Below are 9,400 nucleotides of genomic sequence, written 5' to 3'. Positions count from 1 at the left end.
AGTCTCTATCCCTCTGCCCTTCCCCTGCTCATGCTCTCTTGCTCTCACTCTCTGTCAAAAACTTAAAAAATAATAATAAATAAATTAAAATTTAGAAAATAAAAACAAAAAGAAAAGAGAAAAAGTCTCAATAACCTAAAGGCCTGACTTAAACTAAGAACAGGGGCACCTGGATGGCTCAATTAAGTGTCCGACTTCAGCCCAGGTCATGATCTCACAGTTTGTGAGTTTGAGCCCAGCATGAATGGGGCTCTCTGCTGACAGCACAAAACACGCCTCAGATCTCTCTCTCTCTCTGCCCCTCCTCAGCTCACACACTCTCTCTCAAAAACAAATAATTAAACATTAAAAAAAGAAACTAAAAACAAACTCAAAGCAAGCAAAGGGAAGGAAATAAATAGTGGAAGTCAATGACATTGAAAACAGAAATAATAAAAGTTGAGCTTATCAGTCTTGGGGCACCTGGCTGGCTCAGTGGGTAGAGCATGTGACTCTTGATCTCAGGGTTGTGAGTTCAAGCCCCATGTTAGGTGTCGAGTTCACTTATTAAAAAATAAAGTTGAGTTTATGAGTCTATATAGTTCACAGACTCTACCTTCTTCCATTTTGAAAATGAGAACAGTATCTGTTCCTCTCCCAGTTTCCTTACTGGGAAGTAAGTCCATTTTCATGATTCCTTAAAGATTCCTAAACAGCAGTGCTATAATCCCATCTGTGATCAGTCCCCTAGGATATAAACTGTGCCAAAAGACTTGAGGTCACAAGCTCAACTTTTATCTTGACATTGGATTCATTCTTACCATGCAGAGTTCTACCCTTTGGGACGAAGGCAGAAGCCAAATGGAATTTGAATACTTCTCTGTTTCTTACAACAATATCAGCCCTAACCACCAGACCCTAGCTCTCAATGGCCATCAGAGTAACTCTGTAGAACCCTAAGACTCTGGAAAACAGTTTGAAACTCAATATACTAAACAATAAAAATAGAAAAAACAAGGCTCCATAAACTCAATTTTCAGCAAGATTACAATCTCACTGCCTGACCATGGCTTTTTCTTTTCTTTTCTTTTGTTTAATGTTTATTTACTTATTTTGAGGGGGGAAGGGGCAGAGAGAGAGGGAGAGAGAGAATCCCATGCAGGCTCCATGCTGTAGCACAGAGCCTGACGCAGGACTCAATCTCACAAACCATGAGATCATGACCAAAACCAAGAGTCAGAGGCTTAACTGACTGAGCCACCCAGATGCCCCATCTGACCATGTCTTATTAACCTGTGCCTGTTTGCCCTCCTTTAAAAAATGTAGACATTATACTCATTCTTGTGTGAACACGCTAATGGGAGAGTGACTCTGGAATCATCCTCTTGTCTTAAACCTTGATAAGTATAATGTCATAATCATTAGTAAACCTCAATGCAACCTCTAGATATACTTTGGTGACAGAGTTTCTTTTCCAATAGCCTAGAAGTACACAGTTTCAGCATGCAGATAAACTCCTTCAAGAGCAACAAAACATGAAATACAACAACCTTGGATAAAAATTTAAAAATCACAGCACAGAATAAATTGATTCCTGAAATATTTACTAAAATAGCAGCCAGTATCCAGTAGTATATCACTGAATACCTTCCTGCGACAGGAGAATCTGAGCCAAAGAGGTTTTATCTTCAATGTATTTTTGGAACCTGTATTTATGAACCAAATCTGCGTTGTTCATTGAAAAGTAGTTGTTTGGGAATTTGTTATGCTCTACTAAATGAGAATATAAAGGACAAGAAATATGCTCCATTATGAGCATAAACACTCTTTCCTGCCTCCTCCTTTTGTTTTTCTGCCTGCTCAGTACTGGGAAAGGCCCTTGGGAGATACAAAAAGGTAAAGGAATGGACCCTACATTGAGGGAATTTATGGCCTAGTTGAGCTAACAGACCTAAGAAGTATAATAATGCAATAAACATGACAAGGTTGCTGGTGAGTACTCTGGGAGTGTGAAGGCTATGGGCTGTTGGGTCAGAGAAGACACCAAGAAAGAGACTAAACCTGAATTAGGACTTAAGAAATGGCTAATATTTGGAGAGGCAGTAAGGAAAGAAAGGGCATTTCAGCCAGGTGGAGCAAAGTGATCAAAGATTCTAAAGAGTCAGAAATGTGTCAAGCATGCTTGAGAAACAATGGCTAGAATGGATGGTCTATGTTGAAGAATAAGAAGGATACAAGTAGGTCAAGACTATGGATGATATCCCATATTAAGGAGCTTTGGCCTCAGCACATTAGCTACTACTAAAGTGTAGCCGCCCACATCAGAATCACCTGGAGAGAGTGTTTAAAATGAATTACAGGCCCGGAGTCCAATGACTCTGATTCAGCAGGTTTAGGGCTGGGGCCAGGGAACCTGTATTTTGAACAAGCATCCCCCCCCCCCCCACACACACACACAGACCTCATCAAGTGATTCTGATGCCTGATAGAATATGAGAACTGCTTCAAGCAATGGAAAGTCAATGAGAGGCTTTTAGAAGAGGAGTACCATAGTGATACAGCAGTGATTTAGGAAAATAAATCTTCAGTTGTATGCTGGGTTGATTGAAGAAAAGGAGATATGGAAAGTCAGAGAGAAGGCTTTCCAACAGTCCAGGTGTTCAATTTAATCACTGTGATTTATCCATCCCTCTGCTCCCAGGGCCTAGCATACAGTCGGATACACAGTAATTCACTCAGAGGCAGACATACTTGTGAAGTTAATGAAGCTTAATGCTTTAGAGTCCCTTACTTGCATAGACCCTTTCCCAGTCCCTTCTTTTTTTTAATGTTTATTTTTATTTTGAAATAGACAGAGAGAGTACAACCAGGGGAGGGGCAGTGAGAGAGGGAGAAAGAGAATCCCAAGCAGGCTCTGCACTGTCACTGTCAATGCAGAGCCCAGTTCAGGGCTCAATCTCACAAACCAAGAGACCTGAGCTGAAATCAAGAGTCAGATGCTCAACCGAATGAGCCACCCAGGTGCCCCTCTTCCTTTTTTTTAATTTAAAAAATGTGGGGTGCCTGGGTGGCTTAGTCAGTTGAGTGTCCAATTCTTGATTTTGGCTCAGGTCATGATCCCAGGGTCATGGGATCAAGCCCCACATCAGGCTCCACACTGAGCATGGAACCTGCTTAAGATTTCTCTCTCTCCCTCTGCCCCTCTCACTCGCTCATGCACTCGCTCTCTCTAAAAAATTTTTTAATTTAATTTTAAAAATAAATAACTCACATATATACCTATTTTTGAATTCTTTAAGATGGCCCCCCAAATTGTATAAAGCCTCAGACTCCACAAATACTAGATCCAGCCCTTTTTTCAGTGTTTAATTTTTTTAAATTTATTTTTTTAAGTTTCTTAATTTATTTGGGGGTGGGGGGTAGGGCAGGGAGGGTTAGAGAGAGAATCCCAAGCAGCCTTGTGCTGCCAGCACAAAGCCTAATGCGGGGCTCGATCTCACAAACTGTGAGATCATGACCTGAGCTGAAATCAAGAGTCAGATGCTTAACCGACTGAGCCACCCAGGCACCAAAAGTTTATTTATTTTGAAGGAGAGAGAAAGAGTGCGCCTGTGCATGCATGAGTCAGGGAGGAGCAGAGAGAGAGGGAGAGAGAGAATCTCAACCATGCTCTGCACTGTCAGTGCAGAACTCGACATGGGGCTCAATCTCACAAACTGTGAGATCATGACCTGAGCTGAAATCAAGAGTCAGACACTTAACCAACTAAGCCATGCAGATGCTCCTTAATTGTTTTAGTAATACCTACACCCAACATGGGGCTTGAACTTACAACTGCAAGATCAAGAGGCACATGCTCTTCTGACTGAGTTACCCAGGCACTCCTGTATTCAGTGTTTATTGAGTTGAACTCAAAGATTTAATTTTTTGTGGGACGCCTAGGTGACTCAGTTGGTTAAGCATCTGACTCTTGATTTTGGTTCAGATTATGATCTCAGTTTGTGGGTTTGAGCCCCACATAGGGCTCTGTGCTGACAGCTCAGAGCCTGGAACCCGCTTTGGATTCTGTGTCCACCTCTCTCTCTGCCTCTCCCCTGCTCACTCGCGCTCTGTCTCTCTCTCTTAAAAATAAACATTAAAATTTTTTAAATAAAAAGTGTTCATTTAAAAAAAGATTAATCTTTTGACAAATCACTTAATGTATTCTTCCTCCTTGCTATACCTGTTTAACCCCAGTTTATTCTCAATATAATAGATGGATCCTATTAAAAGAAAAGTCTATATATATATCACTCTTGTGCCCAAACTCTAGTCTCAGAGTAAAAGCCAAATCTTTACAATGGCTATAAGGTCCTATACAACCTGGATCCTTGTTACTTCTCTTATCTCATCTCCTACTATCCCTTCTGCTCCCTGTGTTCCAGTCCTATTAACCTCTTTGTTGTTCCTACACCATGCCAGGAATATTCCTGCATCAAGGCCTTTGACACTTCTGTTCCCTTTGCCTGGAATTCTCCTCCTTGCAGATATTCTCATGGCTCACTCTCTCACGTCCCTCACAGCTCTGCTCAAATGTCACCTTGTCAGTGACATCTTTTCTGACCACTTTCTCTAAACTGCAATCATGGGGTGCCTGGGTGGCTCAGTCGGTAAGCATCCGACTTCAGCTTGGGTCACGATCTCCCGGTTCATGAGTTTGAGCCCCGCATCAGGCTATGTGCTGACAGCTCAAAGCCTGAGCCTGCTTCAGATTCTGTGTCTCCCTCTCTCTCTGCTCCTCCCTCACTCACATTCTGTCTCTCTCTCAAAAATAAATAAACATTAAAAAATTTTTTTTAATAAATAAATAATAAACTGCAATCTTATATACATACTCCCTATACCCTTCTCTGTTTTAGATATCTTCTTAGCACTTATCACTATATAACATATATTTCAATTTTTGTTTTTTACCATTAGAAATATAAGATCCATGAGGTCAGGGGTATTTGTCTCTCTTGTTTTCTGGTATATCCCTACCGCTTAGAACAGTACTCAATGCATAGAGGTTGCTCAAAAAAATCCTCATTGAATGAATGAACGCCACTTTTTAGCTGTGTAACTTTGGATAAATCACTTAAGCCTCAGTTTTCTCATCTATAAAATTAGATAATAATAGCACCTACTTCATAGTCTTCTGAGGTTGGGAAGGAGATAATTTATTAACATTTAGTACAGAATCTTGCACAAAGTAGGCAATAAATGTTAACATGGGTCCTTGATAACTTAATCCAAAGAATACCACCTACTCTACTTCCATAGAAGACCAGCCTGAGCCAGGCATAACCTACTTAGCCACGCCTGGCCAAACTCAACAACAGATCTGCAACTGCAAAAGCTATTTCCCTCCACTGATGAATGTCACTGACAAGTACAGAGGCAAATAGACACACAAAGAGGCAGATGTGACACACCAGAAGCTCATCCGGGACATGGTCTCAGGCTAGAAGAACTGGAATCTGTCTTGTTTTACAGAGACATGAAAAGGGAACCAAGCTACATGCACATTTTATTTGTAAGGAGTCAATCACAGTAGGAGTCCCACTAAAAGACACTCAGCACCACCCAACACATGCATACATCCTGGTGTGCATATCAAATAAGCCTTCTCTTCATTCCTTAGGCATCATGGGAAGCTAAATCAAGAGAAAACCTACTTACAGCAGGGGTCCTAACTATTGGTATAATATGATTGTTACCTAATTTGGAGTCACCATTCTTTAAGCAAGAGCCAGCCCCTCTCACTCGCACCTAAGCATGCTAAGCTCAGTCAGGACCTAACGGGACCAATGCTGCTTCCAACATCTGCTCCTGGACTTCATCCTGGTTCTTCACTGTCTACTTAAAGACTATAGATATGTGTCTTCCTGGAAGAAAAGGGGGCTAGGGAGACAAAGAGTCTTTCATACCTTTATGTTACAATCTGCTCCTAACATACATGTGGGTCCAGCTTTAAGATCATAACTCTTGTTTCCTCTACATCTACTTGAAGAATAATTTCCTGTACACACTAATAATAGCAAAAATTACGAGCTGAAATTTAGCAATTACTATGTATGAAGCACCATATGGCCTTTACACTCATTGGTTTAATTTTTTAATGTTTATCTTTGAGACAGAGAGAGCACAAGTGGGTGTGCAGCAGAGAGAGAGAGACAAGCGTGAACAGGGGAGGGACAGAGAGAGAGGGAGACACAGAATCTGAAGCCGGCTCCAGGCTCCGAGCTGTCAGCACAGAGCCCAAGGCGGGGAATGAGCCCATGAACTGTGAGATCATAACCTGAGCCAAAATCAAGAGTCGGACACAACCAACTGAGCCACCCAGGTGCCCCTACACTCATTGGTATTAAACCTCCAGTAACAGGCAGGAGCTATTGAGGACAATCAGCCACAGCTGTGAGCTGCCTTGTGGCCATGGGCCTCAACAAGGGCCACAAGGTGACCAAGAACATGAGCAAGTGCCTCACAAGGCACACCAAGTTCATGTGGGACATGATCAGAGAGGTGTGCGGCTTCACCCCATACCAGCAGTGAGCCATGGAGCTGCCCAAGGTCTCCAAGGACAAGTGCACTCTCAACTTCATCAAGAAAAGGGTAGGGACACATATCCGTGCCAAAGGAAGAGAGAGGAGCTAAGCAACATCCTGGCAGCTATGAGGAAAAGGGTATCCAAGAAGGACTGAACCCCTCCCCTCTGTATGTAATAAAGTTTTTTTGGAACTTGAAAAAAATAAAAATAGAGAAACCATCAGTAACACATTAGGTAGGTACCATTTCCCCCATTTTACAAAGGGGGAATCTGAACTGACTCAGAAACACTAATTTATTTACATAAGTTCATGTAGCGAGTCAGTGATAAAGTCAGGATTCAAACAGATCTGCCTTGCTCCAAATCTATACTTGCCACTACAGAACACCGCCATTCTAGAAAAAGATAATTTAACCATATGCATGAAACTAACTTGAAGACATAAAGTCCATATCAATTAGGCGATGTAAAATTGAGAGAGACCAAGAGCAGTTTCATCCAACTCAGAAAATAAGAGCAACAGCATTTGGTTTTAGATAATAAATCTGCTCCTGATTCAGTCCTTCGGTAACTGTCAGAAAGGTCAATATTCACTTTCCCAATTTAGTTGGCTCCCTCTTGGTTGATTAAGAAGACTCTGTCTGCTTGGTCCTCAGATATCGTAAGCAGCCAGGTTCAGTGTGCTGGTGTATCAGTCTGGGTCCAATCAGGTGAAATAAATGACATGGTAATTTTAACAGGGAAAGTTTATTATAAAAACTATTAATTATATGGGGTGCCTGGGTGGCTCGGTTGAACATCTGACTCTTGATTTTGGTTTAGATCATGATCCCAGGACTGTAGGATCAAGCACCGTGCAGGGTTCTGCACTGAGCACGGAGCCTGGTTAAGATTCTCTCTCCCTCTGTCCCTCCCTCCAGCCTTGCACACACTCTCCCTCTCTAAAATTAAAGAAAAAAATTTAGTTACAACAGAAAATTATAGTAAGAAGGGATTGGCTAGGAAGAAGTAGAGACCATTCTAAATACAGAAATAGCAGGGGCACCTGAGTGGTTGAAATCAGTTAAGCATCTGATTCTTGATTTCAGCTCAGGTCATCTCATCTCACAGTGCGTAAGTTCAAGCTCTGTGCTGACAGAGTGGGGCCTGCTTGGGATTCTCTCTCTCCCTCTCTCTTCCCCTCCACTGCTTGCACACATGCATGCTCTTGCTCGCTCTCAAAATAAATAAACATTAAAAATAATAATAATAGTGGTGCATGGGTGGCTCAGTCAGTTGAGTGTCCAACTTTGGCTTAGGTCATGATCTCAGGGCTTGTGAGTTTGAACCCCACATCAGGCTCTGTACTGACAGTGCAGAACCTGCTTTAGATTCTCCCTCCCTCTCTGCCCCTCCCCCACTCAGACTCTCTCTTTCAAAAATAAACATTAAAAAAAATAAAAGAAACAAAAGAAATAATAAATACAGTAAAACTTTGGTCTGTGAACATAATTCATTCCAGAAACAGGCTTGTAATCCAAAGTACTTGTATACCATTGACTCAGTTGTGATCCCGTGACATTCAGCATCATATACTACTCATATTGCAAGACACTGCTCGTTTGTCAAGTTAAAATTTATTAGAAATCGTTGTTCATCTTGCTGAAAACTTGCAGAACAAGTTACTTGCAATCCAAGGTTTCACTGTACAGAAATAACATATATAAGGAGCAATCACTACCCCCAATGCAGAGATTGAATTCCCAAGGAAGAGTTCCTCCTCAGTCCCACAACCCTCCTCCAATAGGGCTGGGATATAAACATTGGGGAAGAGGACATAGCCATGGCTGACTGGATGGCAAAGAGGTTGCTGTGATGCCACACCAGTAAAACTTGCCAGAAATTTGTTCTTTGGAACTTGTCAGAAATTCATTGTCATGGGAGTTCATGGGAAGTGTTTTAGCAGAAGCACTCCGCTGCAAAATCACCTAAGAGAGCATTACCAGGAAGACCTTAGGGCAGCTGGGAGCTGCTGGATCCCTTGTACCATAGAAGCTAGGCCCTGGAGAAGCCACCCATACTACAGGAGTTAGACAACGGGGAAGCCATTTGTCCTGCGTAAGTTCATTGTGTAAGCACATTGGAATTAGAAATCAATTTTTTTCTCCTTCTAATGTATCTTTAATGCTTTCTGACAAATTTTAATATCATAACTAGAAAAGGTAATCCATTTAAAAAGTCCAGATTCATTTTCACAGATCAGTCAGTAAGAATACTTATGGCAGGGGGCACCTGGATGGTTCACTCTGTTAAGCCTCCGACTTCGGCTCAGGTCATGATCTCGCACTTGTGAGTTCAAGCCCTACATCAGGCTCTGTGCTGACAGCTCAGAGACTGGAGCCTACTTCAGATTCTGTGTCTCCCTCTCTCTCTCTGCCCCTCCCCTGCTCGTGCTCTCTCTCTCAAAAATAAATATTAAAAAATAAGAATACTTATGGAGCTGAAAAATAAAAAAACTCATATTGTCAGATCTGTTAAACCTTGGTATGTGCCTGAGCAGCCTCTTTTTCCTGGTTTTAGCTTCTACCCAATGCTATGTCTTTTCTCCATTTCTGTGCCTCCCACGTGGAAAATATTCCAATAAATATGTTTTTATAATTTTAATTTGCTCTGATTCCAGTCAGTAATAAATATGCATTACATAAAAATTAGAAAAGTCATCACTTTTACAAAAGAAAATTCAAAATATTCCCTAACTCAAGAAATAACCACAATGAACATTTTAATATGTATGTGTATATATATACACACATATATATTATATATTATATATTTATTATTTATTATTATTATATATATAATATATATTATATA

General features: G+C 41.2%; 1 pseudogene; it reads left to right on the top strand.

The window, feature by feature from the left end:
- Positions 1-2,191: 2,191 nt before the first annotated feature.
- Positions 2,192-6,701, top strand: LOC106970931 (60S ribosomal protein L36-like; annotated as a pseudogene).
- Positions 6,702-9,400: the final 2,699 nt, after the last annotated feature.

The sequence above is a fragment of the Acinonyx jubatus genome, chromosome X, assembly GCF_027475565.1.
Source record: "Acinonyx jubatus isolate Ajub_Pintada_27869175 chromosome X, VMU_Ajub_asm_v1.0, whole genome shotgun sequence".
NCBI classification, from domain to species: domain Eukaryota; kingdom Metazoa; phylum Chordata; class Mammalia; order Carnivora; family Felidae; genus Acinonyx; species Acinonyx jubatus.
Note: the sequence above shows the minus strand (reverse complement) of the source record. Positions and strands in the feature narration are given on the sequence as shown.